At 39.6% G+C, this 19,098-nt stretch overlaps 1 long non-coding RNA gene across 1 annotated transcript; it reads right to left on the minus strand.

Annotated features, from left to right (window-relative positions):
* Positions 1–216: 216 nt before the first annotated feature.
* LOC123571648 (uncharacterized) lies at positions 217–4,368 on the minus strand. The gene is made up of 2 exons (XR_006695829.3): positions 4,097–4,368; positions 217–2,599 (listed from the first exon to the last, which is right to left on the minus strand). It is a non-coding gene; the product is annotated as an uncharacterized lncRNA (long non-coding RNA).
* Positions 4,369–19,098: the final 14,730 nt, after the last annotated feature.

Raw genomic sequence — 19,098 nt, forward strand, 5'->3', positions numbered from 1 at the left:
ACACACGCGCACTTAGACTCCTTCACCTGTCTGTCTGCATGCTCCCTGTCCTGTAAGGGGTTTGAGCAGTGACAAACCACACCCCTGTCACACATCCTGTGAGGTGGGTCAGGGAACTCGCCCATTTCAGTATAGCTAGATAAAAATCAACACTTTTGCAATTTATGAATCTACACAATTCTCTGATAATCCCCAAAACCTCCTTGTACAACTTCATCTTTGTGTTAGTTTATTTTGTGTGAGTTTTTCACACAATGGCATTATCTTTCCATTTAATTGGTCTACATAGTTACAGCAGGCCTCAGAAGTAAATCTCCCCCAATTCTATACCAAGCCAGTTACAATCTTCTTGACTATTTACTAATTTCAGGTTAAGGGCACATGCACTTAGTTAATGCTATGATACAATATTTTAACCATCAAGGAAGTGCTCATTAAAGTAACAAAAGAATTTAAGTGATTCTGATACAGTTAACAATGCAAATGCTTCTGATTCTAAAGATTAGTACCGACCCCTCAAATCCATCTCCTTCAAAGGACATCAGCTATTGCAAAGTTTCAGAATCCTGCTTCTCCTTTTTAGTCGTCCTTCTTCCTTCTTTCATGTAATATTTGAGTTATTATGTGAAGCATCTAGCTGAGGTCTTTGGCTTTTTTATTTCCATTTCAAAGTGCCTGGCTTCTACACAGATCTCTTTACATTTTAAATAACATTTACATGTTTGCAACCTTCTTAAATTGCATGTTTGGAAAACACACGCTGACTTAAATCATTCCCACTTCCTTCATTTAAGTGGCTACTAAACTGATGCATCAATGCTCAGACCTAAGCCACTTATCATAGGTAAAGTGATTTAAGGTAATGGAAATTTGGCTAGGAAAATAAAGAATCGGGTTCTATAGAAGGATTGTAATGGGTAACTTAAAATAAAGGTTGTCTGGATGGTGAAACCACTTTTTGTTCTTATGAAAGATTCCAAGAGAATCCAAGAATCTTCAAAGCTCGATTTCATTTTTATAAACAATATCTTTCTACACACTAGTTGCATAGGATAAACTCTATGTATACGGGTCGTAACCCTTGGAGGGAATGGGCAGGGTAGAGGGCTTTACAACTTTTAGGCAACCTTTCTCCTACACTAAAAAAGATGGAACCTTCCTACATACACTCCCAACAAGAGCTTCTCCAAGTGCAGGCCATTGTGCTGGCCTATAAGTTGTTTATTACTGGTCTGCAGCAGGTACTGACATTGAGGAAAAAAAATCAGAATTTATAGAGATTGAAAGAACAATTTTATGCCTACTAAAAACAAGGAACTTGTATTTTGATTTTTGTATTATTGTCTTATAAGAGTGTTAGCCTTAGTGGACTAGAAATTTTTAAAACAAAAAGACCCTTTATCACAGTTTGAAAAATGTTACTCTGTGTGACAGCTTCCACTCAACTTTCATGAGAAATCTCAAAGACCACAGACACACTCCCCCAAGCCATGATGTGCTCGTTTGTACAAATTCTAATGGTCTATGCATCCCATATGCTTTAATATTTGCAACACAGAGATGGGAGGTTACTTCATGCTATTTGTGCCAAAATTTGGTCAAGAGCCAGAACTCAGAATCTCCAGTATGAAAGAAGTTGTCAAATAGCAGAAAACAGAACAGAGGTAGGTTTCGCCATTATGGAGCTCAGATATGAGCCTCAGTTCTTTGAGCTCAGCAAATCCCCAGAATCACAATAACTTGTACCTCTGGGGGATATGCAGGGTCCTTTTAGGAAATACAAAACACACTTATCAGTGTTGACTGCTATGGGGGGATGAGGAACGTAGGCTGCAGAGACTGTGGGTGCATCAGTGAGCACTTCAACATTCCCTTCCCCACAATTTCTCTAAATGAATTAACCTGCTGGGGGGTGGACATCCCAAGGGTGAGGAGACTCCTGATAGTACACCCAGAATATGGTATCCAGTCTAGGAAACTCATGGACTGAATCAGCCGGTGAGCTACTTTCTAGTCCTCTTGCTCAAAACCATCATTTTCTTGGCATGGGGGAAGCTATCAGGATTAACAAGGAGAGGGATAGGGTAGTAGCCTCCAGTCGATTGTATATTTGAATGTTTAGAGGTCATAGCCATTGCTTACTCCTACAGCTTTTGCAAATCAGTCAAAACACAGCTCTCTTAATGATGGGGGACTACCATATCTTTTATTAAAAATATAAAGTTCAGGAGAATCCTTGATATTCCTTCTCTAGAGATAATGTGCAATAATCAAAGAAACCGTGTACTGAGAAACAGGAGAGTAGGTTTCCATAATGCCCCCATCTTTCCATCTACCTCGCACACACAGAATTTCAATCACTTACTCCCTGTGTGACTCAAGGAAAGGATCACTTCCTCTCTTGAGCCTGCAAAGGCCACACAGCTACCTAGGAGTCTCTCCAGATGACAACCCAGGTCTTCCAACCTCAAGCCTCACATCCCTTCCGCTTCTTTGATCTATTTTAAAAATAAACAAATTCCGCACTTACTGAGTCCAATTGAAAGCAGAGATGTCTTTAATTATTTACACCCAGCAAATGCATTCCTTGTCTTCAGTCCTGAAAGAAATCCAAAGAAATGTCATCTTCAAAACCCCTTTTTAAAAAATATTAGAACTTGCTTTTGCCATTGACATTTGTGTGCCTACATAATTGGGCCAAATAGTTAATAATAGCTATAAATCCATGAAAACTGAGTGGTAAAAGAAAATCCACTCAAAAAACTACTCTGGAAAGCCAAGAATTTTCAAAGTGGTTTTAAGTACAGGGATACTTCAAGAAGGCATACCACTGATAGGGAAGGATTGATATTATCTTAAATCAGTACATTGGCCCCGGGAAAGTCAACTCTTGCATCCTTCCCAGAATCTTGCACTTCTGAGAGGCTCACTGCTGGGTGCGAATTGTGTTGGTATAATACAGTTAATACAATAAGGTATCTGATGCTTGCATATCCTTAACTTCTTCCCCACTGTTTCCTTCTTCCCCCAGCTCCCAAAGTTTGTGTTTGCTTTTTAGGTCTGACCCTACTGTTCACCTTTACTATGAAATTGTTTTTAGCATGACAGTTTTTGACCTTATGATCACTAGAAAGATCCAGAACAGCAGGGATTTTAAAAGTCTAAGGATCCTGTAAGAGTAACATTGGAAAGAGAAAGAACCACTGAGTTGGAAGGAGGCAGAGATAGGATCCAGTGAGATAAAGCAAGAAAGGTAGGAGTCTAAGCAGCCTAAAGATTTAAGTCTAGAGAAGTAGAAAAAGACAAATGGCATGCATGGGACTGGTGGGGCAGTTTTTGGTATTAGAGATAGAAAAATGTAGTGTAATTATACAGTCCTGCTGCTATTATGATCCAAAACTTTGAAATCTGCTTTGATAATCACCCAACACCTGGAAATAAGGTGCTGAGGAGGTAAGTGTGGGATGAAGGAGGGGGACATGTTTAATCAATAACATACTGAGGCCTCGCCTAAAAGGTTTACTCAAGGATTATTTAATTCTGTAGAAGCCCGTACATGTGTTTGACATAGCTATTTAGTATTTGACAGAAGCCCAGACAGTGTGAACTTACATGTTAATTTGTTGATTTATGTCTAGTAAAAGAGATGTCCCCAAATATCAGGGTTTTAAGTTTTATTGCTCTGTGAAACATTAACCAGTTTTGTATGTAACCAAGCAAACGTATGCTCACATTTTAAAAATGTCTATAAATTCCCGATTCTTCAAATACTTTTGCAACCAGCTTTATCATCTCATTTGTTCCCTTATCAATGAACTGAAACTGACCTATTTATACATTTGTATCAGGGTCATGTTTTTAACTTTTTGAAAATTATACTTTGACCAAGAATGTATAGTTCCCTCCACCATTATTGCTACCATTAGCTTTTGTATTAAACCCTCACATTTAGTTATTTTTTCAGCTGCTATACTATTTTCTTTGAACCAAACTGTTCTGAGCCTGACTTAAAAAGAAAAAAAAAAAAGGCTACCCTAGTTGCGCATGCATTTGTGTGTGTGTGTGTGTGTGTGTATGTGTGTGTGCGTGTGTTTACCTGAGTGACAGCTGTATTTGGGGATGTCTGCTGTCTTAGAGTCAGGAAGCCTGAATTCTGGTCCTTGCTTCGCCTAATATTCTAACCCAGGCTCCTTTCCTCAGTTTCTCCATTTGCAACACGAGAGGTGCAGCCTCCAGGCTATCTTCCCCAGTTCTGACAATGGTGCAGTCTATTCCAGGATGTTCTGTTTGTCTTAAGAGCTGTTGTGTGGCCCCTCTTGTCTATGTGGTAAAAATGTTCTCAAGCTCCACAGCCTCCTTTCTTGTTCCACGAAGAAGGAAGAAAAAGCACCCTTGTGGGTTGAGCTGAGTTACTTTAGACCAATTAGAAAAGGAAAGTCTGGGTCCTGTCCAGAGAAGAAATTCATCAGAGTGAAGGCCAGCAGAGAAAACCTTAGTGAACACACAGAAATGCAAAGCAAAGTAGCTGAAAGCTCTCCCAACCCAGCCAGTATGTAAATCCCTTAGCAGCTTGCAGATGATTTCATATTCCTATTTGGGAGGGGGGAATTAAAAGGAAAAACATTTCCATTGCCATCACCGATAAATATATTTAGGCATCAATATCAGCTTAAACATGAGGATCTGTTCGCATTTTCTAGCCATTTGAAGTGTTTATATCTGTTGAATATGTATTATTAAATTAATGCTGATTGGAGCTGGGAAGCAATTTAAATTGAAATGTCTTTCATTGTGCTGTAGGTAAGGCTGACTGTGGGAAGCAAATTATCTGGCAAATTGAACTTGCTACACTCCAAATACCCATTCCTGGTGAACGTATGGTTTTCTGATTATCTACTTGGTTTCCTTCCCAATGCTGACAAGCTTCTTCCAGAGCTGCCATCTGGGAGGAAACCAGTGTGAGGGTTGGTAGAGGACACAGGGGCTTGCTGGGGCCAGGGCTCTGAGACTGCCTGACCAGCCCAGGAGCACTCCTCATGGTCCTTTAATAAATAAGCAAATCATAAATGGAGTGATGGATATGTTGACCACTTATGAGTTCCATATGAGCTTATATAAAGCCAGGGTTGATTTTTATTTAAATTAATGCAAGGAAAAGTACATTCACTTAAGAATAAACATGGATTCAAATCAACCTGAAGGGAAGAGAAGGGTTGAGTCAGTTCAGGGGTATCAGTGCTCGAATAATCACAGTCCTGACTCAGCCTAACTAGGGAAAAAATGGGTAGGTTTTATCCTGTAAGATAGGTTCCTACGAGCTATTGGAGTTTAGAAGTGGTCTAAATGTCCCCATGCTCTTCTTACCCCATGCGTTCTCATATCACAGGAGGGCATTCCAGCTGCACAAAGCTTCATGAAGGGCTGTCCTCTGGCTCCATCCCTGCCAATACCTGTAGGGACCATGGGAACTGTCCAGGATAGCAGCAGGATAGAATGTGTGAGACAAGATGACACTTTACAAGCCCCAGAGTCAAGGATGCCCAAGCCCTCAGTCAGTCATCCCAGTGAGAAGAGTTCTCTGCACTGAGTTTCCCTATTCCATAAACACAGGTGCCTGGCACAGGAGGATCAGATTTGAGATAGGCAACACAATGGCCATTTCTCACCATGGTGTTGTCCCTGCCAAACAGTGAGAATAACAACTGGATTCAGGATTCATCTATTTTCATCGGACTCTGCCACATTTTTCTCCATTGGCCATCATCAGTGTGGTGGTTAGACAGACTCAACCCAACAAAAATTAAGGAATGTAAAGAGGATGACCATCTCAAATCCTATCCAATTACCTAGATTCTTGTGGCAAGTTAAAAACACAAAGTTTTCTACTTCCTTGGTGGAAATATCTACTTAGATTTCTAAAGGGAAATGTTAGGCTTTGCCTAATTTGGCTGTATGGTCTGACCACATTTTGGAAAGAAATAGAATGAGTCCCATTTCTATAAAGACCATCTTTGGCTACAGTAATGAAGCAGAAATAACAGATGTGAATGGCAACAGCTAAGACTTTTTGAATGCCTACACTCTGGCAAGTACTCTTCTAAATGTTTCATACAAATCAACCCATTTAATCTTCCCAGTTCTATGAGGTATCCTGCCTTTTCCTCTCAATTTTTACAGACGAGGAAACTGAGGCACTAAGGTAAATTTACTCATCCAACATCATATAACTGCCATTTTAGTCAAGAGGCTCACTGCAGTATGAGACAATCCTAAAATCTCAGTAACTTAACATATTAAACATGTATTTCTCTCTCCAATGAGGTCCATTTCAAACATTCCAGGTCATGCAAACTCCATCACTGTTGGGCAGCTCTTTTGCAAGCAATGACTCAGGGATGCATGTTTGGTGCATTTTATGAGGCTAAAGGTCATATGTCAAATATGGGCTATGAGACCACCACAGCTAAGCATTGAGTGTGGAGAAAACAAACCTAATTTTTAGACTTCCTAGGTTATGATGTGACACACATGACTGCCTCACATTTTATCGCCCAGCACAGATTACATGGTTTCCCCTAGATGCAAAAGAGCTTTAAAAAAACAAAATGTGACATCTGGCTGGGCAACCACTTTCCAGCAGTAACTCACCACTCTGAGCAGAAGCTACCACTTCTAGTGACACATCATCCTGTCTGCCAGAACTGGGGTATGTTATAGCTGAGATTTAAACCTTAGCCCTTTCAAGTCACTGCTAGATCAATTTCTGGCATCAAACTGTTTCAGATACTTTTAAAGATATGAATGTATGTGTTAAAAGAAATTTTTTTTGAGACAGAGTCTCACTCTGTCACCCAGGCTGGAGTTTAGTGGCATGATCTCAGCTCACTGCAACCTGTGCCTCCCGGGTTCAAGTGATTCTCCTGCCTCAGCCTCCCAAGTAGCTGGGACTACAGGTGTGCACCACCATGCCCAGCTAATTTTTGTATTTTTAGTAGAGATGGGGTTTCACCATGTTGGCCAGGATGGTCTCGATCTCTTGACCTTGTGATCTGCCCACCTTGGCCTCCCAAAGTGCTAGGATTATAGGCGTGAGCCACTATGCTGGGTCTAAAAGGAAAATTTCTAACAAAAAATACTGTATTAATTAAAGTGGCCAGGTAAATCATGTATTTAAGTAAAGCCAGCAAAAGAAAACATGATGCTTATCCTATGGCAACAGTCATTCAGGTTCAAGGCCAGAGAGAGTGAATATTTTGGAGGTAATGAAACTGTGAATAACAGAAATCTTATCTAATGAGAAATGCAGATTCAGTGTGATGGATCTTTCTTTTCTCAGAGAGAGAAACCAAAAATGTAAAATTTTATGAGTAAGCTCCAGGTTTTCAAATGTTAACCAAAAGAAACTAATTTGAGAGCTAGTTCTGGCAGGCATTTGGTTTTCAGATGGATTATTAATAGCATTCAAAAAAGAGAGGACTTCGTGAAATGGGCTGAAGGAATTGCAATTGGTAGGTTTTTGTTGTTGTTGTTGTTGTTGTTTTTTGAGACAGAGTCTAGCTCTGTCGCCCAGGCTACAGTACAATGGCATGATCATGACTCACTGGAACCTCTACCTCCTGGGTTCAAGCGATTCTTCTGCCTCAGTCTCCCAAATAGCTGGAATTACAGGCATCCACCACCACGCCTGGCTAATTTTTGTATTTTTAGTACAGATGGGGTTTCACCATCTTGGCCAGGCTGGTCTCGAACTCCTGATCTTGTGATCCACCCGCCTCAGCCTCCCAAAGTGCTGGGATTACAGGCGTGAGCCACCACGCCCGGCCAGTATCTTAAATTATCTGGTGAGGAGTCTTCCGGCTAAAGGCAATGGACTGCTCCCAGGCCCTGACAATTGCTATACCACAGTTTTTCTTTGAACTTTCCTTGGCTTTATCTAGATGCCCACCCTAACTTCTTCTGGGCACTCCACTTAAAATCCCATTTGCTATTAACCCCAATGCTTATCCAAGTTTTGTTTCTTTTTCTTCTTTCTTCTTCTCTGTACAGTAGAGGTATTTTTCTACTCATTCCGGTCTTAAATGTCATTCTAAGGATGACTTGTAAAAGTCTGTCTTTCCTCTCTTCTCAGCACTAGAGCTACCTTTCTAGGAAATGTCATCTAAATCAAACTCTTCACCCTGCCCCTCAGCAAACTGAGCTTCACATCTTGATTTTCTTCTGTCACTTACTCTAGTGCTCCTCAAACTACTTTGGAGTGGGACTTTTTTTTAATACTCTTGGGAGCTTCTTCTCCATGAATATTTTCACATTTATGTTTTGTCTGAACTTTCTGCAAACTGGTGAGCTTAAATAAAAGACGATTTAGTGGAATGTATACATTGGAAGCTAAAGATAGTATATTTCTCTGGAGAGATAGAGATTTACCTCTCCTAGAACCACTGACTTATATTCCAGGAAAGCTATGGACCACATTCCTCTTGCCTCCCTGGAGAATATTTGTTTATATTTGGGAGTAAGTGTTTCTCTCTCTAGATGGCGAGGATAGGTCAATATTCCAGTCACTCTATGTAAGCTCTAAGTCTCTTAATTTCAGGGTTCTTGCCCTGTTCTCATTGTATCATCCAAAAAGGACTGAGACTGAGAGAACTGAGTAATAAATAATCTGTTCTCTGATCCAGAGGTGTCATGTTTCCTGTCAAAATATCATATGCATATAAATAACAGATGCATGTGTGAAATGCCATAAAAATGAATGACATGAAACTTAAAATACAAAAACAAAAACATAAAACATAAGACAACATTTTTACTATTACATTCAACGGACATAAAGTCACTCCATCAACTTGCCATAAACGTTTCTAATGCTCACTTTCAGTTTCTGTGCAATGTCATGGATGAACGCAAACAGTTTACGGACCTACATTGATTTGTGGACCTTCTTTTGAGTGGCACTGACTTTTACCACCAGCTGGTTCAGGTTAAAACTTCAACATTAACCTATCTACAATTCCTTAATGAAGATAATATGGGCAGAAGTTGGAATAATGCCCAGCACATAAGTAAAAGTTCAATGATTGTTAAATATTATTGCTATCCAACTCCACCCTCTCCTTCACCCTTTCTTCATAATGAACTCTCAAGTCTCATTAAGTTTATCATTTAATTTATTTTCTGCACTTGTCCCTCCCTCTCCATTCCCACAGTCATGACTTCAGTTTAGACAGACTCTTATCCCACAGTGATGGTATTTCAGTCGCATGCTAATGAGAACGTAGACAGCTTTACTATTCACAGCTTGAGAAATTGGTTGGATGGTCAATGATTCCACTGACAACAATACGAAACGCACTTCAGAAGCCTAACAGGAAATAAAAGCATGAGTTTATTTAGAGGAATACCGAGTTAAAGCTGTGCATGGTTAGAGACCCATTGTATGACGACCATTTGTGTTCCCTGGGATCATGTCTATAAAGGCCAAGTTATCATGTATCGCATTCCAGCAAACTCAAATTTCCTTCATTCATAATGGGAGATACAGGAAAAGAGGAGATAAAGGAGTATTGTGTGACTTCTCTTATGCCTATACAGTCAGCCTGTCACTGGAAGTGGCTTGGGAAGATGAAGCAGGGAAAGAATGAAAGAACACATCCTATCAAGGGTGGGCCCAGATAAAATTGCTCCCTGCCTTGGGAGTACAATGATATATTCTTTGTGTGTGCCCAGAGTGTCATAATACATATATGCTTCTGTCTGACTCTCATTGGACAACTCCTGCAATCATTTCAGTGATTTTGCAGAATTTAGTCTAGAGAAAACTGTAGACGCTTCCAGAGATGAAGCTTCCAGGCCATGGTGCTTGGAGCCCTAAAATGTAAGCCACATGGCACTCCTCATGTACACATGAAGAGTCACAAATCTGCGACGTGGAATAGATTGCTTAGAGGGCTAGATCCATTTTAAGGCTAAACAGAGTGAGGTTTTGCAAGCCCCTAACAGGCACCAGAAGGACTTTTGGATGTAGAAATCTATTACAGGCAGCTAGAAATGCAGCCCCATTGAGACTTAAGATTGGAGATAAGAAGTGTCAACGTGGTATATACAGAAATGCCATATTATGAAATTGGTAGGTCAAATGTATAAAAATACAATCAAAGATAGATCCTAGAAGAATCCTTGTATTTAAGGATGAAAGAAGAGTCAGACAAGGAACATACAAAGATGAAGAAGAAAATCCAGAAAAGTAAACACAAAACAGCAGCAAAGCATTAGAGAAGCTATTGGCAGAAAATATTTTAAGAAAAGGATATCTGTAATGTCACATGTAAGACAAATGATGAGAAGTAAGGGATGGAACATTACCAAATTTTACTACTAGGAGGGCATGCTAGACCTTTGAGAAAGAAGTTGGAGTGAACAGGGAAAGTCAAGGAGTAAGTGGGTGGTGAGGCTGACAATTCAACTATGAGACAGGACAATTTCAAAACCGTAATAAGAGAAACGAAGCAATTATACATTAATGCAAAGTTACGTTGTAAATGACCTGATTTACTTTCAATGGTTATTCTAGTTCTTTTATTATATATATGTATACCTTGCTATCTGTTGTAATAATAAGTCAAAATCTGGAATATAGGATTAAACAACAACAGTAAGAGGGCAATTATTATCCGTATAACTCAACTCAAAGTGCCTATTGGTTACAATTACTTGAATAATACAAAGGAAAGCATTCAGTGACTTACATTATCCATAATCCCCTCAAATCCCAGTTTATGGTATAAAATTAAGAGCTGAGGTGAAGTCCAGGCACTGTGGCTCCTGTAATCCCAGCACTTTGGGAGGTCAAGGCGGGTGGATCACTTGAGGTCAAGAGTTCAAAACCAGCCTGGCCAACATGGTAAAACCCCATATCTACTAAAAATACAAAAATTAGCCAGGTGTGGTGGTGTGTGCCTGTAATCCCAGATACTCTGGAGGCTGAGGAACAAGAATCGCTTGAACCTGGGAAGCAGAGTGAGCAGTCAGCTGAGATGGTGCCACTGCACTCCAGCCTGGGTGATAGAATGAGACTCTGTTTTAAAAATAAATAAATAACTTAAAAAGACCTGAGGTAGAGAGGAGAATAAGAAATGGCATCAGAACCCTTACCTGGTACCATATTGGAATAAAAACTCTCATCAAGAGAAAGTGAAGCCTCTGGAGATTGTTCTATTAAGTTCAAACACAACTGAAAACAAAAAAATTCAAACGCAGAAAGAGAATAGAAAGATAATCTACACCATCCATTGAGCCCCTAATCATGCAGTGTGTGCAAGATAAGAGGCCATGCTCAGCAGCCACAGCCTTCTTAACAGTGAAGTTCAAAGCCAAGTCAGCCGAGTAAGCTTTCCACTGCCACTCTTAGACCTTTACGTTACTAGACATTATTACCCAATGCAGAACGGAACATGGGGCCAGTCTAATAAAATCTCCTCCATTTCTTGAGGAACAAGAATTTCGGTAGCTTGACCTTAATGTTGAAATCCTGTGTAGAAGAGAGAGAGACTTTTACACTCACTAAGGTTAAAAGAGAGATTAGTTTAACAAGACTGAGTCTCACTCCTAAAAAGCAACCTGAACCCCTTTGCCTACTCTTTCCTGATTCATATTGGCCTTGTTTCTCAAGACAGACGATCAACACCCTCTACTCAGCCCATTCCACCCACTCATAGCTCCTTTGTATGTAGCTTCTTCTAAGTGTTGACATTGTCACATAAATGTCACCTCCTTAACAAGATCTTCACAAACTACCATGTAAATAAAGGAAGCACAATCCCCATTTTCTCTCCCCGCTGTTTATTCCCTTCAAAGGGTCTGCAGAATACTTCCTGCCTTTTTATTGTCTAAATACTCTACTTTATTTACATACAAAGGTTTTGGTCTTGTTTTTTTCCACCATTATATATTTTAAGAAATTTTGGTAGAAGAAAGAGAGCAAGAGTAAGTGGGAAGGAAGAGGAAGGAGAGCAGAGGGTATAGGCTAGGAAACAGAAGGGAGGGTATTGAAATTGTATTAATAATTCTCTAATTGCTATAAACTTAGAGGCTAAAAACAATACATTTATCTTGCAATTCTATAGGTCAGAAGTCTAAAAGTGGCTGTCATAGCTAAAACCAAGCTGTTGGCAGGGCTGCATTCCTTCTGGAGCTGTAAGGGAGACCCTGTTCCTTGCCTTGTCCAGCTTCTAGAGGCCACCCACATCCCTTGGCTTCTTGCAATAGCCCACTCCACCCATTCCTCTTCTACTCTCCCCTTTCTTGAATGCTGACTCTCCTGCCTCCCTTTTACAAGAACGCTTATTGTAATCAAGTACCTCCAGTTTTCTAAGAGCTAGTTTTATTTTTTGCTCTCTTTTCTCTTTCTTCTTTTTCTCCTCTTCCTGACTTCCTACTTAGCTCTTTAGAAATGCAATTTTAACCTTTTACCTTCATCTCACCAGACACGCCCTACAGGGCAAGCTTATCTAACTGTGCTTACTTAAAAGCTCCACAGCAGAACTCTCTCCCACCAGGAGATTGCCTCGAAAGACAATAGTCAATTTACAACCAAAGCAAGTCACATGGTTCCTCACCTGTTCATTCCCTCTCCTACTGTCATTCATGCCACCTCCCTTTTTAAAAGCACCTGCTTTTTACTCCAAAAGGAAGGTGGCACACTTAAGGCAGGAAGCCTGTGCTACTTGTTTATACCAGACCTCACTCTTGTCAATCGGATTCTGCAAGCAGTGAGCCACTGAACCTGCATTTTGGTTACGTTGTGAGTGCAATGGGCCTGCCTCAATAATTCAGGATAATGTCTACATGTCAAGATTCTTAATTAAATCACATCTGCAAAGTCCCATTTGCCGGGTAAGGCAACATATTCACAGGTCTGGAGGTTAGAATGTGAACATCTTCAATGAGCCATTATTCATTCTCTACCACAGTCAGGAAGAGAAAGAGAAAGGAAGGGACAAAATAAATAATAATAATAATAATAATAATAAATTGTTTTCTCCTGATTTCTCTTTTTTTATACTAGGCTACTAGTAAAAACCTGAAAAATATTTTTACATTGCAACACTATTCCTATATGTATTGGTCACTTTTGTCTTCAACTAATTTGTTTTAAAATTCAAATTGAAGTTTAAAATTCAAACTGACCAAAACACTATGGTCAGTCCGAATTTTCCTTCATCATCTGTTAATTAAATATATTATATTTAGTTGTTAAGGATCTAAAGAACTATTTCCTTTTGTACATTCCAGGCAAAATAAGTAATTATCATCCATTCCAAATCAAGTAAAAAGTCATTATTTTAGGAGTCTTTGTGAAATTGACCAAAATAGCAATAACTGGCAAGTATTCTATTTCTAAAGGTTGGTAGCATCTACTTGTTTTAATGGAATCAATCAGCTCAATTCCTTTAGACAGTCCTTCAACACAGTTACTTAATAATTGTTCAACTGAGTCCAAATAGTCAATTCAGAAACTATTTAACAAGATGTTGCCTGTATAAGAAACATCAAATAATTACTCTTACTGCCTTTTCCCCTTTCATAATATTTTCTGTTTCTACATTATGTAGAACAAGCAATCAAAAGCAAAATTTTGGCAGATCACATAAACATGATTAAAAATGGCTACCATTTACTTAGAAAACAAGAGATTTTATTTATCCAGCATAATTGCTCAGTAAGTGTTAGCTGTTATTATTATAGCCATCCCTATGATTCTTATCTTGAAATCTGCCAACTTATATGTAATTAACAGTGAATTTGTTAAATATTCAGACTTCTTTCAAATTATCCTGATAATTTTTTTCTGAAGCCAAGATCCTCCTCTAAGCTTCACACTGGCTTTCAAATTAGGATGTATTCTACATTCATAAAGCATAACAAAACTGTCTCCTGCTTCTTCAGACCCTAGACTCCATAGTTGATGGAGTATTTCATTATGTTGCCTGCAGTTCTTGACAAGAGGTGGGAGAAAAAGGAGGAGGAAGACACTTCAGGAAATAATTGAAATGAGAAATGTCACCTTGAGTTTAGTGTCAGTGAGATTATACTCAGCCTTGACTGGAAACAGATGGTGGAAATAAAATGGCATTTACAAAAAATGCCAATCCTGTGCTTGAACAAATCCATCTTTCATTAATATTTGATTTTTTTTTTTGTTCTTATATTGATTGCCATGACATGGCTGTCAACCAGCTGAGTCCCATAACTTCTATTGCAGGCAATTTCCTTACAGAATTACTTTCCTGAAAGGGCTGGACATTATAGCAGCCTTGTCAAACTGCACACATCTACAGCAGCATTTGGTAGTGACTGTTCAATAATTAATTTACTAGGCTGGACTGTTGGTACCGTTTGAAAAGTCGCTGTTTACTGTCCACACTTCTTGAGACCAACAGCCAAGAGTAGAAGCATCATGATTGAACCATGTGTAGCAAAATACCAGGTTATGTGAGCTGTTACAATTGATTCCAAATGTCTTGAAGAAAGCGAGTTCAAAAATGAGACTAGAGCTGAGAAGAACCATTATCCATTAGTCATTTGATCAAATGATCCATTAACAACCTTTGTTAATACAGAATTTGTTGCATCCTCATTTGTAATTAGAAAATTTTCTTAGTTATGCCATTAAAATAATACAATTTATATACTATTCTTCACTGTATGAGAAGGAATCAACAGAACAGGAACTAGGGCTAGAAGGACTAAAATGTGCTGAAGACAGCTCCGTTTCAAGTTTGCTTTGCCTCACAGCAAATCTGCATGAAACTGAGAACAAGCTGCTCATTTTAAGTGGTCACTTCAGGGTAGTATTTCTGGTTGTATATAATTTCTCCAATCACAGCAGTTGTAAAACATGATTGCAAATTTGACTCCTCCCACTAAGAGTTCAACTCTCTTCCTCTTGAATCTGGGCAGACTCACAACTGCTTCAACTATATAGCACAGGGGAAGTGACGCAGTTTGCCTAACTCATGCGGCTTTTACCCTGGTCACTGGAACACTCAGAGTCCTGAGCTACTGCATCAGAAGTCCAACCACACATATACTATCATGCTGTGGGAAAGCCCAGGAAATTGAGGTCACATGTGGGCACTGTGTTTAATAGTGTTCCAGCTGAGATGAGCTGTTGAGTCATCCCAGATTTCATATGTAAATGAGAAAACTTCCAGATGATTCCATCACCAAGCCATTAAGCCTTCTCAGTTGAGGCTCCAGACGTTGTATGTAGAACACGGACTAGCCTTCCCTACTGCACTCTGTTCAAATTCTTGACCTGCACACACTGTGAGCATAATTAAATGGTTATTTTATGCCACTAACTATTAGAGTGATTTGCTTTACAGAAATAAATTGGAATATTTATCCCATCTCAATTTAAAAGTGCAAATTAAGGAGATCGTTTTTTCCAAATCTAGGCTATACTATCCTTCCCTTCCCTGGTGGTCTGCTGCTCATGTCGACCATCTCAGGGGAGGAATATACAGGGTGGAAGATCAGAAGAGAGATTAAAGGAACAGAAAGACAGTTTATACTCACTCCAAAATAGAATTAATTATGGGTATTCAGAACAATCATTGAAAGAGCTAAAAGTGCCTTGTGGTGGGACTAGAGGTAACAGTACATGGCATTCCACAATTGAGAACAAAATTGTACAAAATGTACAAAATTGAGAAGCTATCTCAAAGGACTCGAACTACTCACAACCAACTTCAAAAAGTCTACCTGGATTTTTTATTTTGAACTGAAACTTGTTTCTTATATCAGCTTTTCAATCAGCAATGCAAAAGTCCCTTTCAGTTTGGTATTTGCATAGGTTATGGGTACATGAATTGCTACACAATGTTAAATGGCTCCATAAAATATTACTTGTCTGTTACAAAGCCATGATGGAAATTCATGAAGACTTGCTGCCTACCTGCCATGTTTCCTATGCAAAGCACCTGGATCGATGACTGGAAAATCTCTGGAGGTGTTAAAAAATCATGTCCTAATTTGAATTATGTCACTGCCCTGCTGAAAATCTTCAGACATCTCACTGCCTAATTACTACAGTGTAATTCTTGTGTCTTACTGTTCTTGGCATTTTTTCATCTTCTCCTAACTTATCAGTTATAGTTATTTATTCTATTTAATATTTTAAAAATGACTATGTGTCAGGTACCATTGTGTCAGGTGACTAGGTGTCAGGACAACATTGGTAACTAGAGACAGAAGATCCCTGCCCTGATCAAGCTAACATTCTTAGTGGTGCGTGTCGGAATCCTCAGTAAATAAGAGATTTTCTAATTTTGATTAGTGCCATAAAGAAAATAAGGTGATGTGACAGGGTAATGGACAGGGTAATCAGAAAAGTTCTGAGGTTATAAGTGCAATTTTCAACTTTTTGTTAACAAAATTTTCAAGGATTTGGGAAAACAGGATATTTTGCTATGCATGTTCCTATTTTTATTAAATATTTTAAAGCAATTTACAGATATTTTACTCCTTAAATTCTGTAATCTTAGACAAGGGCATTTCCCCAACAGTTCTATTAACACATGGAACACAACTGATAATTTCTCACTGTCAAATTCTCACACCATATTCAATCTGGTAGTTCCCCCAAAATTTTTATAACCACTCTGTTCAAAGATCCAAATAAGATCCAATCTTTACAACAGGTTATGTCTTTTGCTCTTCAAGAATGCTGTTACTCTCTTTTCTCCCCATGATATGGACTAGTCAAAATACTGGGCTAGCTTTAGATTTGCCCAGTGGTTTCCCATGGTACCATTTAACCTGTTCTTTATTCTGTATTTTGTATACACGGGAAGTTAGGCATAGCAGCTTGATTTGACTCAAGTTAAAAATTTTTGGAAAGACTACTTGATAGGTAATTCTGTACACTTCATGTTGTATCACCTCATAAAGCATATCACATTCAAATGCTCCTCTACCAACCTTAAAACTTCCAGGTTAAGGTGTCACAGACTGATCCTGCCTTCAGCAAGTGACATTTCCTGACTTGAAAGCAGAAAGTATTACATATGGAGAAATATTATGACACCACACACGTATCCAATTCTTTATCAGTCTTTCATTGAAATGCTTTAGTTTATTTTTTGTTTTTGTTTTTTTGTTTTTGGAGACAGAGTCCTGCTCTCTCACTATGTTGGAGTACAGTGGCGTGATCTCAGCTCAGTGCAACCTCCACCTCCTGGGTTCAAGGGATTCCCCTGCCCCAGCCTCCCAAGAAGCTGGGGCTACAGGTGCCCACCACCATGCCCAGCTAATTTTTTGTATTTTAGTATAGATGGGGTTTCACCATATTGGTCAGGATGGTCTCAATCTCCTGACCTCGTAATTCACCCGCCTCAGTCTCCTAAAGTGCTGGTATTACATGCGTGAGCCACCGTACCCGGCCAGTTGATGACCTTTGATTGACTCAATTATTCCATTAGAGAATTCAAAGGGGCAATTTTTAATGCCTTTGTTTCTTCTATGTTTATTAGCCAACAGTCTGCTGTTAAAAACAAAAATCAAAAAAGAGCCTTCTCTCATCAAATGGGGTTATTTGATCACCCTATCACGCAGTTTGCAGAGAAAAGGCAGAATACTTACCTCTGCCTTTAAATCCCTGATGGATTTTTAAACTGTAATTATTTGCCTTTTTATTTTTTTTTTAGATGGAGTCTCACTCTGTCACCCAGGCTGGAGTACAGTGGTGCAACCTCAGCTCACTGCAAGCTCCACCTCCTGGGTTCATGCCATTCTCCTGCCTCAGCCTCCCAAGTAGCTGGGACTACAGGTGCTTGCCACCATGCCCAACGAATTTTTTGTATTTTTAGTAGAGACGGGGTTTCAACGTGTTAGCCAGGATGGTCTTGATCTCCTGAAATTGTCATTATTTGCTTTTAATGTGGATGGCTTTATGAGAATAACTATGAGCTCATGGAATTTTATATAGTAATTATGCTTTAATCAATTATAGTCATTCTTACTATTATTTGGATCATAACGACTGTGGATACTATGAGCATCTTCAAACTGGCTGTGTCTTTTTAAGTGACCATATTAGTCTTGAAGTATTCTTTGCTCTCTAGAACAACAGAATATCCCAACACCCAGGGCGTTTTCTTCATCAGACCTGAAATTAGCCATTTCTTTGAATCCAAATACTCTTCATGATAAATGATATTTAGAGAACAAAATCTAAATGTCAGGAGTGATCACTGGTCCTGGAAAGCTATTTTTCTTTGTTTTCTCAATGTGAATCTAAGATATTTATCTTTTAAAAATTATAAAGTTTTTTTTTTCCCATTCCAAGATGGCTGAATAGGAACAGCTCTGGACTGCAGCTCCCAGTGTGATCGACACAGAAGGTGGGTGATTTCTGCATTTCCAACTGAGGTACCTGGTTCATCTCATTGGGACTGGTTGGATAGTAGATGCAGCCCATGGAGGGCGAGCAGAAGCAGGGTGGGGCATCACCTCACCTGGGAAGCACAAGGGGTCAGGGGATTTCCTTTTCCTAACCAAGGGAAGCCATGACAGACTATACCTGGAAAAATGGGACATTCTCGCCCAAATACTGCACTTTTCCCAAGGTCTTAGCAACCAGCAGACCAGGAAATTCTCTCCCATGCCTGGCTCAGTGGGTCCCACACCCATGGACCCTTGCTCACTGCTAGTACAGCAGTCTGAGATCGACCTGCAAGGCTGCAGCCTGGCTGGGGGAGGGGCATCCACCATTGCTGAGGCTTGAGTAGGTAAACAAAGCCACAGGGAAGCTTGAACTGGGCGAAGCCCACTGTAGCTCAGCAAGGTCTACTGCCTCTATAGACGCCACCTCTGTGGGCAGGGCATAACTGAACAAAGGGCAGCAGAAACTTCTGCAGACTTAAACATCCCTGTCTGACAGCTCTGAAGAGAGCAGTGGTTCTCCCAGTACAGCAACTGAAATGTGAGAATGGACAGGCTGCCTCCTCAAGTGCATCTCTGATCCCCTTGTAGCCTAACTGGGAGACACCTCCCAGTAGGGGCCGACAGACATGTCATACAGGCGGGTACCCCTCT

The sequence above is a fragment of the Macaca fascicularis genome, chromosome 2 (genome assembly GCF_037993035.2).
Source record: "Macaca fascicularis isolate 582-1 chromosome 2, T2T-MFA8v1.1".
NCBI lineage: Eukaryota > Metazoa > Chordata > Mammalia > Primates > Cercopithecidae > Macaca > Macaca fascicularis.